The 17,401-nt window shown below is 41.1% G+C and overlaps 1 protein-coding gene across 1 annotated transcript in view; it reads right to left on the bottom strand.

The window, feature by feature from the left end:
* LOC132668529 (S-formylglutathione hydrolase-like) overlaps positions 1-17,401 on the bottom strand; it is a 50,525-nt gene that overhangs the window by 20,830 nt on the left and 12,294 nt on the right.

The following is a 17,401-nucleotide window of genomic DNA, read 5'->3' as shown; positions in this document are numbered from 1 at the left end:
AAAAGCTCTCCACGGAAGTCAAGGTGGGGCCGTTTACTGATCGTCTTGGGTCAAAGCCTCGATGCCGAAGCAAGAACAAGGTTAGGAATGGGCTGAAGTTCTTCCCAGTCTGAGAGGGGATCTCCTCATCTCTGTGGCCATCCCCTAGTGCCAAAGTGGTCTAGCTTCTGGGAGTATTGACTTCGGCTTGTCGTGTTGACTGCCCCCAACCCCTCTTCCAGGCTACTACTGTGCACTGGTTGAGCCACCTCCAGCTGTCTAGGAGAATGCCCTGTGGTGGGAAGTGGAAAGAGGCTTGGTGCACTTCAGCTGGGATACAGTAGCCGCCCATACAAGCAGACGCACGCCTTTCTAACTCAGCCGCAGCCGCGATTAGAGGTAGACCCACCAGGATGTGACAAGCAACAGCAAAAGGGTCTGCTATACACAGATACATATCATAACCCCTGTCTGCTCCTTTCACCATATGACTCTTGGGCAACTTCTATGGAGAGCAATTTAACAATGTCTCCAAATGAAAAACGCACGTGCCGCTTGATCAGGAAGTTCAGATTCTAGAGATTTGCCGTATGAATGCTCTTGCTCATGTGTGAAATGTCCTATGTCCAGTATTTATTGAAGCAACATTTGTAATGGCAAGCAAATTGGGAGGAAAATAAGCATCAATCAATATGGAACCTGTCAAATAAGGAATGACATGTCCATGGAACAGAGGAATCATGGTGATAATTAACCATGTTTAGCAAGCTACATGAATTGGTAACTAACAAATCAGAATGGAACAGAAGCCAGCTGGCACGCCCGTGACTATGCACATGAGCCGAATGTCAGTCACAAGAATGGCAAACCACGTGGCAGTTAAGCCATGTGACCTCCCTGCGGTCACAGTTCTTGCTCCTGCTTTTAAAGTTGGTTTTAGATCATTGTTCAGTTAAGAAGCTCAGGCTGCAAGTTCAACCATCTTGCCCTCAATTCCCCTGGCTGAATTCTTCTGCCCTGGGAACAGCCCAGCCTTCCTACAAGCATGGAATGTCCATGCTTATTTAAAGGGTGAATGGAAGAACATATTCATTACACTAGGCTTATTATGTAGTTATTAGTAGAGGGGTTTTTTTCCTGCTCTGCTCTTCATTTTATTCTAGATGTTTAGGCAGCTGATTGAATCATAAAGCCAAGAGTCCTACATATGAATGGCCAGACCTCACAGAGTTAAACTAATTTCACAGCAGGATCACTACATCAAGCAAACTGATAAATCATGCTCAGCAGGGTTTTTTCTTCTTCCTGATAGCTTTCCTCTCAGTTTTAATATGCAAACAAAATTGTACTAGCCAGAAAGAAAAGGAGTCCAGAACCTAGAATCCTCCTTCGTCTCCCCTGTGGGAGCTAAGAGGCTGGAGAGCTATGTCCAGCCCCATCTGACACAGATGCCCCCATCTGGCCTCCTGTATTCTCTCTTTAAAGGCAAAGAAAATTCACCAAATCACATCGTGATTTTTAAATCTCAAAAGAGTCTCAGCCAGGATCCCATGCCTAGAATCATGCCTTATTTTCCAGGTGAAAAAGAAATTTCTGGTCCTGGGCTGGACCCTCCTGGAGAGTTTGTTAACCCCTGCAGGGTCCCTCCTGCACCCATTTATGTGGCCATCCCTCTTTCTGCTTCAACATGTGCTCAGCCATGGGCAGCATGTCAACAGAGTGGGATGCACCCAAAGCAAACATTAGCGTTTAGACTATCAGGGAAGCAAAAGCAGTCCCTATCTGGTGTCCTGTCTGGTATTCTGTCCCTTTTCCCAGTGGGAAGAAATCCCTGAAGAGAAGAGGAAAACTTCCCATAGCAGGGTTAATTCCAGGAGTGGTGCATATTCTGCAATGTAGGAGAAAGTCTCTGTTCATTAAAAACAACTTTCTTTGACATTTTATGAAGGACTGTGAACAATCCCATAAAGCATTTCCCCACCTCATCTCCCAACCACGGAGATAAGAGTTGGGATCCACAGCAGCTTATAACAAAGCACATGGTGAGAAGGCTCATTCATCACACTGACAAGGACTGCTATAAAATTTCAAAGAATTGGACACCACTCAGCAATGTTCACGGGGACTGAATATGATGATAAAACTTGTTGATTCCCTAGTCTTCAGGAGGGATCCTGGAGCCCAAGAAGCCATGGGGAGATTGGGGGCTGCAGAGGGGGACAAAGGGGCTGGTGGGGAAATGAGTGGGCAGAGCAGAGAGGAGAGGTGCGAGTGCTGGCATCTGGTTGGAGCCTCCATCTCCAGACAGGCTTGTCCTATTTCCCTGTCTTGCCTCTGAATCTTGCTCAGGACTGAAACAGACACAGAGATGCTAAGCTCACATCATGAACTCGGAAAAGCCCAAAGTGTAGAAATGCAAGATTAGGCATCTCTCATCTAGATCTTGTAGCTAATGGAAGGTAAACAGGACACAAGTTTTTTTATTATTATTTTAAAATACTGTTTAAATTAGTGGAGGCAATGTCCCTTCCACTCGGACCTTTATTTCCCATTTGTCATTTGAAATATTTCAGATACATGAAACAGTCCTGTCCCTGCCCATTAGATTCTCTTCTCTCTCCACATCCCCCATGACACTTCAAGTTTAGTGCATATTTTTCCCATAGGTTCATCTGTACTTTATTTATATACGTATATACAGTTGGCCCTTGAACTGAATGGATCCACTTATAGGTGGATTTTTTTCTTTTTTAAGAAATGACAGCAAAAGGCACAAGGCATTTATTCACAGCTGCTCACCCCAGTCTCCAAGGGACAGAATGGAAGGCTGTGCCTTTAAGCAGAGATTGTGCCTGCTGCCCTCTGAGCACCCTGGGAGGTGGGGTGGAGGGAGCCCCCCCAACCCCCCTTCAAGGCCGTCAGCAGCCCCCGGGCATGTGCAGGCTCCCCCATGTGCAGACAGGCTGGTGGGGTCAAGCATGGGGACTGGTGGGCAGGACGCTGGACTGAAGCAGAGTATCCAGAGGGCAGGGGTGATGCTGTGCAGGGAGCCTCGAAGCCCCAGCACTCCTGCCCTCCCTCCCCATAGTGCTCCAGGCCGGGCTCAGGGGTGCAGACCCTTCCTGGATCAGGCTTATAACCCTCCTCCCTGCTACTGAACCCCAACCCCTCCGTCTCCTGGAGCCCAGCACACTCACGACTGACCACAGCTATCCATGGCCACAGGCAGATGGTGCACCTCTGGGTCCTGTTGCCGCTTGCCTGCGCACCCCTCCCCCTCCACCCAGGCTTCCTACTGGACCAAGGTCTCCATGCTCGGGAAACTCTCCATCCTGGGCCCCCTGCCATCCACCACCCCACTTTGTCCAGTGCATCCAGCTTGGCCTGCCCACAGGCAGATAATTTTTCAGTAAATATACACACAGTACTATAAATGTATTTTTCTCTTCCTTATGATGTTCTTAATATTTTTTCTCTAGCTTACTTTATTGTAATAATCCAATATATAAGACATGTAACACACAAAAACATATGCTAGCATTACCATGTTCATGTTACCATTAGGGCTTCCAGTCAACAAGGGGCTACTAATTATGTTTTTAAGGGAGTCTTAAGTTATTCATGGGTTTTTGACTCTGGGGGCATCAATGCCCCTAACCCATGCATTGTGCAAGGGTCAACTGTACTACTAAATAATACGTAGTGTAATTTTGCATGCATTTAACTTCTAAAAGATACACATACTTCCTTCTGCATTTGCTATTCACCCATATCGATACAACCCCTCTAGTTTAATCTAGCTGCCATTTAATCATCCATTTTATGAATCCACCACAATTAGTTAACACGTCCCCTGCGGATGGGTATTTAACTTGTTTTCAACTTGTCACTAGTGTGGTAGTAAACACCAACACACATCCTCGTCCTTGTCTCCATGTGCACACGTGAAATGGTTGTGGTACATTTTTAATGATGTGGTACATCTTGGAGATATTTTCATGCCCATATGTATGTTTAACTCATTTTAACAAGCTTAGGAAAACACTAAAATATATCTGGTCCATGTTTATTGCTGGACCATTCAATTGCCCCTTCCTTCCTTTGTGCGGTTAACAACCATGCTCACACATCTCCACGGACACGTGTGACAACTGCTCCTGAGTACACACCTACAAAGGCAATCACTTGGTCAGAGGCTGCGTGTACCTTCAACATGACTACATATTGTCAAATCACTCTCCAAAGTCGTTTTACTCATTTTCAAAGCCACCAGCAGTCTGTGAGGATCTCCATTGTTCTGCCACCTCACCGTCTCTTAGTACTGATGATCTTACACTTTTTGGCAGGTGGATGGGTCTGAAATGACGTTTCATAATATTTATTTTCATTTACATGATTAAGACTGAGGATCTTCTTATGTGTTTATTGACCACTAGGTTTTAATCTTCCATTAATTGCACGCCCATATTCCTGGTTCTTTTTCCTTCTGGGTGAATCTTATAAAAGTCTGTTCTGAATAAGCTGTATATTCTATTTACTTTAGAGGAGGATAGTCCATGGAAATCTTGACTGAGAAAAATCTAATAAGTGAATGATAAATAAAATAAACCTAATTAGGTAAAGTAATTTAAAAATCTAATAAGTAAATAAAATTAATTCATGGCTGCTTCTCAGGGCTCTGGAAATTCAACAATGATGGCTGTACTATAGGTGAAAGATATCCTCCTTGAGGAATGTGGGTCTCTGCTTACAGTGTGAGCCAGACACTGCTTCCTGCTCCTTTGACTAAGGAAATAGGGAAGGAACAAACATCATTGAATATTGACTCTTCACTCAGTTTAACAGATATCACATCATCTAATCTTTGCAAAAGAAAGCTGTGAAAGAAGTATTATTTCTCTCCCTCAAGGATGAGGAAATGGAGTCTCAGAAAGAATAAATGTTTACCCTGAGATCACAGACTTTGTATTCAGCAGAGCCAGAATTTGGACCCAGCTGTTTCTGCCTCTAAAGCACACGCACTTTCCATTATACAAAAGAATAATAATCTTTATGGATAATGTAGTTTGAAGAGACGGTTAGTATGTAGAGTGGTAGCCATTCTTTCAAAAATAACCATTTGAGGAGCTGAATATTATGCCCAACCTTCTCTGAATCTAACCATTAGAGATTGTCAGAGTCACACTCTCCCCACCCCCAACACATCCCCAAGAGGAAACTGTGGCCATTGCATTATTTTTCAAATACTATGCATGCTGTGGGGAATTGATATGCATTCTCTTCTTCTCCTTCACTTAGACTACATGTCCTCCTGCTAAGAAAAGAGTGGTTAGTTTTTCAGGAAGCAATATCAGCTGCTTCCTCAGGGGGTTGATGATTTGACAAGGCATGCTAAGAGATGAGTCAGGCTTTGAGAGAATATAAAACAAGTTTTAGTTTCAAAAAATGCTAGTATTTATTCTGAAAAAAATTAAATCACACACACACACACACACACACACACACACACACTCAGTGAATATATTACACATTTTTTAAAACTAGTGGTTTGTTTCTCAACTATGATTGTTGGGTAGTTACAGAAGGAAGCCAACTGAGCTCTGATGGTGTGTAACTGTGGGAAAATTCAGGAATTTCTGAAGTGGTTTTCATAGCTCTTAAGATGTCTTGAATGTTGGCAAATTTCCCATGAGGTTTAGGGCAAAGCATTTTTTTTTTTTTTATCCCAATGGGTAGATAGATGGTCAAGGCCCTCTACATTGTACATAGTCACCTTGGATGTGATTTCAGCTGAAGCTCTGCTGGACAGTTCCCCCTGCACCCTCCCACCTCCCACAAAACTTTCTCCACTTTCTGCCTTAAGATTCTTCGGATGTCAAAGAAGTTGGCTCAGCCTCTTCTAAGTATAAAAAGTATAGCTGAACTTCCCTTTTTAACACAATATGTGTTACTTTACTCTTTATCCATATTCCTCATGAGCCTGTGAGCTTTCTGAAGATAGGGACTGCATACCATTGCATGCCTAGCCCCTAGCACATCTGGCACTCAATAAGTACCTGATGAATAAACAGAGACAGGTACTTGGCAGTATGTGCAGGTACTGGCCTCAGTACTCGTTAGTCATGTACCAAGATTAACAATATTCATAGCACGCCTTTTGGTCAAAAGGATCCAGTGGACTGGAAGAGACAGATTAAAAAAAAAAAAAGATAAATTACCAACAACATGTTTTGAACTTCAACTGAGACATGAAATAAGCATTGCCTGAGCTCTACCTTGAAAAGCCAGGAAAAAAAAAGCTCTCAGAAAAGATACTTGAGCAAATACTTTAAGAAATCTAATGTATCTTAATAAAATGAGTAGGTAAAAACAATTAAAATAACTCACATTTGTTGGGCTCTTATTTCATGCCTGTGACTTGCAGCACAAGGGGCTCTCCAGGCATTATCTCATCCAGCCTCTGTAGGTAGATATTGATCAATTCCATTTTCCAATTGAAGGTTGAGGCTCATGAGGTTAAGAATTTGTCTCTCTTTGCCCAGGCAGCAAAGATAAAACTAGGATTCTAGGTTATTTAATGCCCAGACTCTTAATCTAGCATTTATTATAACAAAACTTGCTAATGGAAAAAAAAAAGAGTCAAATCACAGGTTATTCCTCATATGCCATGAATTCGCACATGAAACAGGCTTCGCTTAGCAATGACAAAGAAAGCCTCAGGCAAAGAGATATGGTGTCATCTTTGAGGAATGACAAACATTACCATGCATGCCCACATATGCCCAGCCACATGCTCACCCCACACCAAAGCTCACATTCATCCTTCTGTAACTGGAGAGTTTTAGGGTCTGCCCCCCTCTCTAATCTGAATGGGGTGCACTAGTCTCTTTCCAAAATCTCTCTAAAATGTGATTCTAATCAGAATCAGCTTGTAGTTCTTCAAGCACTTCTCAGTCATTTTAAATCAGTCTTCAGAACCTCCCCAGAGGTGCATCTTTCCACTCTTTCCACCCTACACACACACACACACACACACACACACACACACATGTACACACGCACACACATGCACAGAAAGATGCACCAAAGAAAGATCTCCAACAACCATCTGGGTTATACATAGAAAGGATAATTCACTATTCACTAGTTAGGAGCTGATGCAAAATATTTTAAAGTGAAATTCTCAAATCCAGACTTCAAATTTCCTCTCAAAATCTGATCAACTCGACTGTAGAAACAGATTATTTTGGTTGTTTTCATTCTCAGGAGATTCAGAGCACTATTTTGGCAATTCCTTGGAGGTGAAATTATGCAGAACATAATCTATTATAGAAGTCACTGTATAAAAGTGAGAAAAAAGAGAGAGAGAAGGCAGGAGGAAAGGAAGGAGGGAGGAAGAGAGGGAAAAGAAGAAAAGAGGAAGATGCTTCTCTAAGAGGAATAAGTGTGGCTGGTGAATAAAAAATAAATAAATGGTAGGGAAACAAAATCCCTTTCCTAGGTTTCTTTTCCATGAAAACAAGAGAGGAAGCTTCTTACATTGCCTCTGTTCTGCAGGACACCAGACAGGAAGGAAAATTCCAGAGGAGGAAAAATATCTCTGCCCTTAATCGAAATGCAGTGTGGAGAGTTGAAGAAATTGTAGACCTTCTAATGGCCCAGAAACGGCAAAATTGATTAAGCGAGATCAGGATGAAATGAGTGACTTTCTTTTATATTCTTTAAAGGAGCTGGTCCAGGCTCCAAAGAAGGAGGAGAGGCCAGTCACGCAGGGGCAAGCTGTTATCAGCACCATATCGAAGGTTTGTTAATAGGATCTTGGAAAGAGAACAGGGTTGGGCGGGGAAGGGCTTCAAGCTGGTTTAGCTGAAGACAGTAAGAACCTCTTCCGGTAGGACTCTAATCCCCACAGGATCCTAGAGAGTGGCTGCACTGTGTAAAACATGACCACAATTTATGGCACGCTTTCTGGCAAAGATCTCAGGCAGCCCCTGAGGAATCTACAAAGCTGTAACTCCATGTTAATTGATTCAAAGGGTGCTGTTTTCCAGATGATGTCACACCTAATTGAATGAGGCAGACACACTTAGCACACGTGATCATCTGTATTGCATGCATTATCATTATTTGGCATTTAGCATCATTTACCAGTAGCACATAATGGTTAGGAGGAGTGGCTCTGTACCCTGACAGATCCAAGCCCTGTCAAAAAAAAAAAAAAAAAAAAAAAAAAAAAAAGCTCTGGGGCATCTGTGCTGCTCAGTCAGTTGAGCATCTGACTCTTGATTTCAGCTCAGGTCATGATCCCAAGGTTGTGAGATCAAGCCTCGCATCAGGATCTTCACTGAGGGTGGAGCTTTCTTAAGATTATTTCTCCCTCCCTCTGACCTTATCCCCTGCTTGCATGCCCTTTCTCTCTAAAAACAATAAAAATAAAATAAAAAATAAAATAAAATGATGGCAAAGCACAGCATCTACCTCAAAAGGTTGTGAGTGAAGGAGCCTGATGATTGAAAAATATAATATTAGATATACACTAAACATTTGTAAGTAGTCCTATCATTTGCATTTTCTGAAAGCATTATGGATGGGTTTGTTAGCTACGCTCTGTTCCTTGGGCAAATTCAACCAGTATCTTTCAAGCATCTATTTTGTACACAATGCTAAATTCATTCATATTTGAGTTTTCCTCCTCATAGTACTCCAGTGAGGTAGGCATGATGATTCCTACTTAAAAGCTAGGAAAATCGAAGCCCAGGTAGGACAAAATAATTTTCCCTTCATCACTTGGCTATAAGGTTGTAAACTGTTTGACTTGAGCTCCCATTTCTGACTCCATAGCATGAACACTTGCACTGCATCATACAGCATTCAGCCTTTTATATACATGAAGTTTCATAACTCATGCAAATTGCATCCACCGGCATTCTGGTCAACCAACTCTCTAAAAAACAAGCCCTGATTTGTCACATTTTCCCATTTCTGTGGTATAAATACTCTCACTGTGGCTAATTTAACCTACCACCAATCAGCTTGGAAAATTCTTCCATACTTAACAATCTGCTCCCACTCACCATCATAAGGGGATGGTTAGGAGGCTGGCGAGGGAGACGCTGGTAAAAAGGTACAAGCTTTCAGTCAAAAGATGATTCAGGCCTGAGGATCTAATGAATAACATTAGACTATAGTTGATAACACTGTATTGTATCATTGAAATTTACTAAAATTCCAACATTCTTACCAAAAAAAGAAAAGGGGGAGGAGTAAATATGTGAGGTAATGGAAGTATTAATTAACTCAGCAGGAGGAATCCTTTGACAATGTGTACATATATCAAATCATCACACTGTGCACTTAAATATCTTACAGTTTGTGGGCACCTGGGCGGCTCAGTCTGTTAAGTGTCTGACTTCGGCTCAGCTCATGATCTCACAGTGAGTGAGTCTGAACCCTGCATCGGGCTCTCTGCTGTCAGCACAGAGCCTGCTTCAGATCCTCTGTTCCCCCCATCTCTCTGCCCCTCCCCAGGCTCTCTTTTTCTGTCTCTCTCAAAAATAAATAAACATTTAAAAATCATAAACATTTAAATATAAATTATCAATTAAAAAAAATAAAAAGTATCCATTTAGCACTAAAATTCAAACTTCCAACCAGTAATTCTCAACCTTGACTGTATAGGGCAGTCACCTGGCAAGCTTTCTGAAAATGTTTGTTGCCAAGATTGCACCCCCGACTAGTTATATCAGAATCTCTGAAGATGGAACTTGGTCACCCATATTTCAAAGTGCCCACAATCACAGCCGAAAGAGTTAAATAAAGCCTGATCTTATGCTTCTTTCTGCCTACTGCTGCCTGTGTTCTTTCTCTCTGCCTCCAGCGCCCTGACCTTGGGGATGCAATGCTGGAGCCACCCTGGTGAGGTGCAAGTGTGTTGGTGAACCAGGAGAGAGCCAGCCTGCACATCAGGGCCAGACAGTAGCATCAGAGAGCAAGGCAGGTGACAGGAGACCAGTGACTCAGAAAGAAGACAAACACCTGAGAGAAAGGAAGGAATCCAACTCTAGACATGAGGAAAGGGCCGAAGAAGCTGAAGAGACACAGATGCTAAGTTATGGACGATCAAATGGGAACTGCCAAGGCTCAGGGTGGGAATCACACAGACTGGAGTTCAACCCCCTGCCCACCACTACTCATGGTGTATCTATGGACAGCATACTTAAATTCTCTTTGCCTCAGTTTCCTCTCGTCTAAATGAGAGCAATGTTGCCTTCATGTAGAAGATTTAATGATGTAAGACAACCTCTCATATAGTAGAATTCAATAATATTAGGTTTTTAAAATTGGTGTTATCCCTGCTAAGAAAGCCCACTCTGCCTCAACCAGGAGAGACTATCTTTTTATTTTACTTTATTCCATTTTTTAAGTTCAGGTACAGATTTGAATTGATCACCTTCTCAAACACATGGCACACTATTATCACCCATCCGTGCATGGCTCTCTTTTCAGATTGTTTTTCACCTTATTTCCTGCCCCAATACCATTCTCTTTCCCTCACAGACACCTCCACTCCGAATGTAATACACGTACTTCTGATCTGCACACGTGTTTAGTCAACTCCCTTGGTATCTGTGGAAAACACAATCATGGCTTGCGGGTGAACCCTTCACATTTAGATGAATACCACCATATGAGTTAGCTCGGGCAGCCATGACAAAACACCACAGATGGGGTAGCTTAACCAACAGAAGTTTTTCACAGTTTCAGAGGCTAGAGTCTAAGATCAAGATGTCAGCAGGGTTGATTTCTTCTCAGGCCTCTGCCTTTGGCTTACCAATGGCTGTCTCTCACTGCAGCCTCACGTTGTGTCTCCTCTGTGTGAGCACAAACGTGGTATCTCAATTTCCTCTTCTTGTAAGGGCATCAGCCAGATACTACTGGGGCCCAGGCTGAAAACTTCATTTTAACTTAATTACCTTTTTTAAGACTTTGTCTCTAAATATGGTTACATCCAGAGGTCCTGGTATTAAGTCTTCAACATATGGATTTGTGGGGGAACACCATTCGGCCTACAACAATTAGTATTCTATTGTGGCAGATTGTTGCTGTTCTGGCATCCAGTGAACCACCCACCTCCTTGGATCCATGCTGTCATGTACCCTCTTCATTTGTGACCCCAGGTGTGGCACACAACTTGCACATGATCAAGCAAAGGCTTAATAACAGCTTGTCCTTTGGGGCCTGACCTCTCTTGCTCTGGCAACTCTCCTGCTACTATGTGAGAAAGCCCAGGCTAGCCCACAAGTTGTTGCAAACATGAGGCCCTCCGAGACAGAAGAAGCCAACATCAGTGCCAAGATGGGCAGGTAAAGCCATCTAAGACAACCTTTTAACAATTGTTCCAATTGCCAACCAACTGCAGGGGAATGAATGATGAGCCCAGAAGAGACCAGCAGAAATGCCCTGCACATCCCAACCCCAAATGCGGACGCATAGCCTCATGAGCTAATAAACAGTTGTTATAAGCCAATAAATTCGGGGTGGTTTGTTAGTAGCAACAGACCTCATTCTATGATCTCATTCTATTTCCTTTTTTTTTCACTTAACATTATGTGTTTGAGACATTGCTATTTGTAGATCCGTTCCATCCTTCTGGCTGCTATATGGCATTGTGTCATATACACACGTTGTATTTTACATACCCCTTCTTTTAGGGATAAACAGTGCCGCTGCCTCCAATTTTTTATTCTACGCATATTCTCATAGATTCTCATCATCCACCCATGGGCGAGGTTCTCTGGATACACTACTCACAAATGAAATTGTTGAGTTACAAGGCAAACAATCACTTAACTGCACTGAATATTGTTGGATTGGTCTTCAGAATAGCTGTAGCAATTTACACTCCTTCCAGAAGTACAGGAGGGTCAGCCAGGGGGCTTTTATGCTTCTTATTAGAGCAGGAATCATTCCTGGACAATGGCCAGCTTTCAGCATGCAAGGAAAAGTAAGTAGTGGTCCCTAGCTGGAGGAACAAGGAGTGGTCCAGGGATCAAAGCTCAGCTACGGTCACGGGCAGATCTTAACACTTTTTCCCTCTACCTCTCTTCTTCACTAGCCTTACCTGGAATTGACATATTATTGAGGTTTTCATTATTATTGTTATGCACCTGATATATTATCAAATTCAGTTCTCTGTTCTCTAGTGTTAGACCGAAATTTTATGATCTTCAATATTTTTATTTCTCCAGTATAAAAGATCTAAAAGGTAATCAGAATTTACTGGTAATAAATTTTGCTGGAAAAATTTGTTTAAGTTCTTAATATGGTGGAAATCCTGTGAAGATTTTTTTTAAGCAGTTTTTGGGACACCCAGGTGGCTCAGTCAGTTAAGCACCTAACTCTTGGTTTTGGCTCAGGTCATGATCTCACAGGTCATGGGTTAGAGCTCCACATCAGGCTCTGTACTGACAGTGTGGAGTATGCTTAGGATTCTCTCTCTTTTCCCCTCTCTCTGCCCCTCCCAAGCTCTTTCTCCCTCTCTCAGAACAAATAAACTTTTTTTTTAAGCAGCTTTTGATAACTCTAAAAAAGAATTACATTATTTTGTTGAAAGATAAATATCAGGTATGGAGTATATGGAAAACATAATGTTAAGAGAAAAAATCAGGATAGAGAATATCACGCAATGAATAATCACAAGTATAATGAATGTAGCACTTGCTCTGAGGTTGTCAGTACCAACTTCTTACCCTCTGGTCCTAAGGCTTCGCAGAGCATGAGGGCAGAAGTTCAGGCCCAAGACCTGCCTGAGTTTGGGATTATTACAGGAGTTCTTTCCTTCTATAAACATGACCCTTAAGGGTAGGGGCAAACCAGATCAAAACCCATCTGCTAACCTCCTGTCCACAGACATGTATAGCCTAATGCAGGCCAGGAAACCTCAAGCTTCTAAGGCACTCTGGAGTAAGGCCCATTTATCTCTGACCTCAAGGAATCTGAACAAATATTTTTCCAGTGCAATGACCAGGAGGCTGGCAAAGATAACCAGCTGTACAAGGAAGCAAGGCAACATGAAAGAAAATGAACAAAAGGAATAGAATTGCACACTGATTATAAAATAACCATGACGTCTACAGAAATAAAAAGCAAGCTTGAAAATATTCAGTGGTAACAGAAAACAGTAAGAAATGATACAGTAGATTTGAAAGAAAAAAAAAAAACCCAGAACTTCTGGATATAAAATATACAGTAGAAGGAAATAAGAGCTCCACAGTTGTATTGGACAGCAGATTAGACATAACTAAAGGGAGACCAGGAAAGAAGATGATGTTTTCCAGTGTCTAAGTCACTGGGGCTGTTTTAACAGAATACCACAGACTGAGCAGCTCCTAAACAAGTGACATTTATTTCTCACAGTTCTGGAGGCTGGAAAGTCTAAGGTCACAGTACCAGCAGGTCCAGTACCTACTTCCTGGTTCATACACAGCATCTTTTTGTTGCGCCCTCACACACAGGAAGAGTGAGATAATTCTCTGGATTCTCATTAATAAGTGCACTGATCCCAATCATAAAGGTTTACCCTTATGACCCAATCACCTCTCAAAGACCCCACCTCTTCATACCATCATTATGGGGTTAGGATTTCAGCATACGAATTTGGGGAGAACATAAGCATTCAGACAATAGCATCCACATACAGCCCAGAGACAGAAGGAGAGACAGAAATACTGGTGACTATAAGTTTCAGAAGGAGAAGAAGAAAATGGAACAGAGGCAATATTTGAAGAGATAATATGTGATAATTTTCCAGAATTGATGAATGAAATGAATCCACAAACTCAGGTTCAGAAAACCCAAGCAGGATAAATAGAAAAAGAAAATAATATCTATATGCATTATTGCCAAACTGTGACAAATTACAAAGTGACAGAAAGAAAGAAAGAAAGAAAGAAGGAGAGAGGGAGGGAGGGAGGGAGGAAGGAAGGAAAGAGAGAAAGAAGGAGGGAAGGAGGGGAGAAAGAAAGAAAGAAGAGAAAGAAGAGAAAGAAAGAAAAGAAAGAATAAAAGGGAAATAAAGTAGATTACTCTCAAAGTTTAGCAATGGATAGATATAGGACTTCAACATCAACCATGAAATCCCAATGCACGGAAAGAAACTTCATGTAAATTTAAAATCCTACACTGGGCAAAATTATCTTTTGAGAATGAGGGTGAAACAGTCTTCCAACACCAAAACCAAATTCATGATCAAACATCTCACTGACAAAGAGTATAGTTCAAACAAAAGGAAAGTGACCCCAGATGGAAAGCTGAGATGTTGGAGCGAATGAAGAGCAAAGAAAGTGATAAGTATGTAGGTAAGTGGACACTTACCTTAATGTCTAGTCACATACACGCACATAAATAATATCACACATATATGCATATGCACAGCACAGAAAAGTGCATCGCTAGAGAGTAAAATACCATATAACAATAAGACAAAGGGAGGGGTAACTGAAAGTGAAGTATTCTAAGGTCTCTCAAGGAAGAGGGTAAAGAGTTTTATTAAACTTTAATTTTGAATAAGGTAGGTGTGCACGTTGTAATTTCTGTGGTGACTACTAACACAGCCACGGAAAACTAATAGAAGGAAAATATAATATCTAGAGCAACAATTCTCATATTTCTATGCATATAAACAGCAACTGAACAATTAAGTAAGTGGGTGGTGGATACTAGAAACTGGTTTTCTCCCTGTTGGGGTCCAACTTCACAGATAAGCAAGGGAAGAAGCTGGAACGATCCGCGAGGCAACGCATGAAAGTTGGAGACATCGGCAAAAACTCATGCTCAGCTTAACACAGATACATTTGTTAACGTAACAGCGATATTTATAAATATGTGTACACCAGCTAATGTATACACACGTATCTCTTTGCTCTGTCAGCGAAGCGGAAATAAAAGAAATGATACCCCATTAGCAACAAGCACATCCAGAGCCCAGATTTTCATTCTTAAAATCAATCTCCAACGAAAGGAACCAAGGCTCTTTGGAAATGTGATTGATTCTAAGATCAGCAAAGGAAATATATAAGATGAACCCAGAATATCTTGTACCGGCAAGAAGTAAGGAAGTGTTCACACACACACACACACACACACACACACACACACACTGATAAGAGTATGGCAGGAAGACATGGGACACAACTGACAGAGGTCCCAATGGCCAAAGATGTCATAATTTGAACAATAAAGTATGGATTATAGCCCAAAATGCAAAATAAATACCCATGAGTCAATATGACATAAATACATAATTGAGTAAATTAATAAGTGGAAAATAAGAGACAATTCTGTGCAGAAAAATTCCAAATAATGTATGTAGCTACTCAGCTCTCCACTGCTTAGGTGTGAACCGCTCATAGTAAATTCCTTCCAAAGAGGACAGTATGGAAAGAAGGGGGAAAGAGTAACCTTGCAGTGGGACAATGAATACTGCCTTAGTTAGCCAGGTGACCAAGGTCAACATCAACAGTCACAAATCACCTTTTAGATGATTTGTATATATACCTTTTAGATGATGTGATGACTGTGCCACTGTGTCTCTGCAATTTTCCCTCCCAAAGCCCAAAACTCCAGTCTAATCATGAGAAAAAAAAAATTTTTTTTAAATTCCAGGAGAGGATGCCCTACAAAATACCTGGCCAGTACTCCTCAAAACTGTTAAGGTCACCAAAAACAAGGAAAGTCTAAACAAATGTCACAGCCAAGAGGAGCTTGAGGAGGCATGACAATGAAATGTATTGGGGTGTCATAGATGGGATCCTGGAACAGAAGAAGGGCAGTAGATGAAAACCAAGGAAATCTGAATAAACTATAGACTTTAGGGGTGTGTGGTGAGTGTCTTGACTCTTGATTTCGGCTCAGGTCACGATCCCAGAGTCGTGGAATCGACCTCCGTGTCAGTGTGGAGCCTGCTTAAGATTTTCTCTCTTTCTCTCTCTCTTCCCCTCTCCTGCTCATGCTCTCTCTCTCTTTCTCTCTCTAATAAAAAACAAACAACAACAGCTATAGACTTTAGTTAATAATAATGGATTGATATTGGTTCATTCTTTGCAACAAGTGTTACAATTAATGTATAGTGTAGGGACACCTGTATAGGTACTAAAACTATACAGAGAAGCTACAGAAATATAGTGATCATACAAAAGGAAGGTTGCAATCACAAGAGCCATAGATATTTTCTGGGGTGCTTATAATATATTTCCTGACCCGAATGACAGATAATAGGTGTTAAAATAAATTTTCAATTTAGTAATACTCATTAAATTTTATAACTATATGTCAACGCATACACATATGTTTTATATACTTTTATCACCATAAAAATTTTTTAAAAAGAGAAAGAGTATGAAATGCATTGAAATAACAAAGGAGATTTTCTCTGAATGGTGAAATCATGGGTATTTTTTTTCTTTTTACTACATTTTAAAATATTTTCCAATTTTTCTGCAGTGATCCTGAATGCCATTTATTAGCTGAGAAGAAAAAACTCTACTTGTAAAGGAGACAAAATCAAACCATCAAGGAGTATTTGGCTAGGAATTGTCTTTTTCTTTCTATTTACAGCTTTTTGTTGTGCTAAGAGTTGATGGAATATACCAGTTATGGTCATTTAATTGCATACCAAATGGAAATGTAAGGTAGAGTATAATGCCTGAAAAATCTAGAAATGCTGTATTATAGTTTGCCATAAGTCATTCTAATGCCTTAAGAGATCGTTTTCATAATTCCCAGTTTGGAAATAAGCTAACAAACAACAAAAATACAATGACTTTGGAGAAGACACAATGACCCACAGAAAAGATGGCAAAAAGTTGCTTATCATTTCACAGCCTCCATTTAGAAGCAGTTAAGCATCTGGCCTTGTGCTTTCGTGTGTAATGTCAAATACCAGAGGGGAAATTATATGTGAAATAGACAACAGCCTCAGCTTGATTTTGTGCAGGCATTTCAAGGGAGCTGCTCCACAAGATGTTTATCCTTAGAGAAGTCCAATATTGAAGATTTTTTTTGATTATATGTGACCTTCTTCAAGCCACAGAGGCCTCCCTGGGCTCTGTGTCCTCATCTGTAAAATGAGAGGCTTGAAGAAATGACCTCTAAGGACTCTCCTAGCATTAAAATCTCTGGCTGAAGCCACATACAAGAGGATAGATCTTATGCGAAAATCAATGGTGAAGATAATAGCACTGAATATTCTGTAACATTTTAATCTATAACAATGCTTTTCAATTTGTGTGCACTTTATCCACAACAACTTCTATTTTGGGTAGGAAGAGAAATATCATTACACCTACCTTGAAATGAGAGAGCTGGAATGAAGTGGATATTGACATAATGCAATAGAAAGTAATACAATGCAACATTCCAGTGT

This window comes from Panthera onca, chromosome B3, assembly GCF_046562875.1.
Source record: "Panthera onca isolate mPanOnc1 chromosome B3, mPanOnc1 haplotype 2, whole genome shotgun sequence".
Taxonomy (NCBI): Eukaryota; Metazoa; Chordata; class Mammalia; order Carnivora; family Felidae; genus Panthera; species Panthera onca.
Note: the sequence above shows the minus strand (reverse complement) of the source record. Positions and strands in the feature narration are given on the sequence as shown.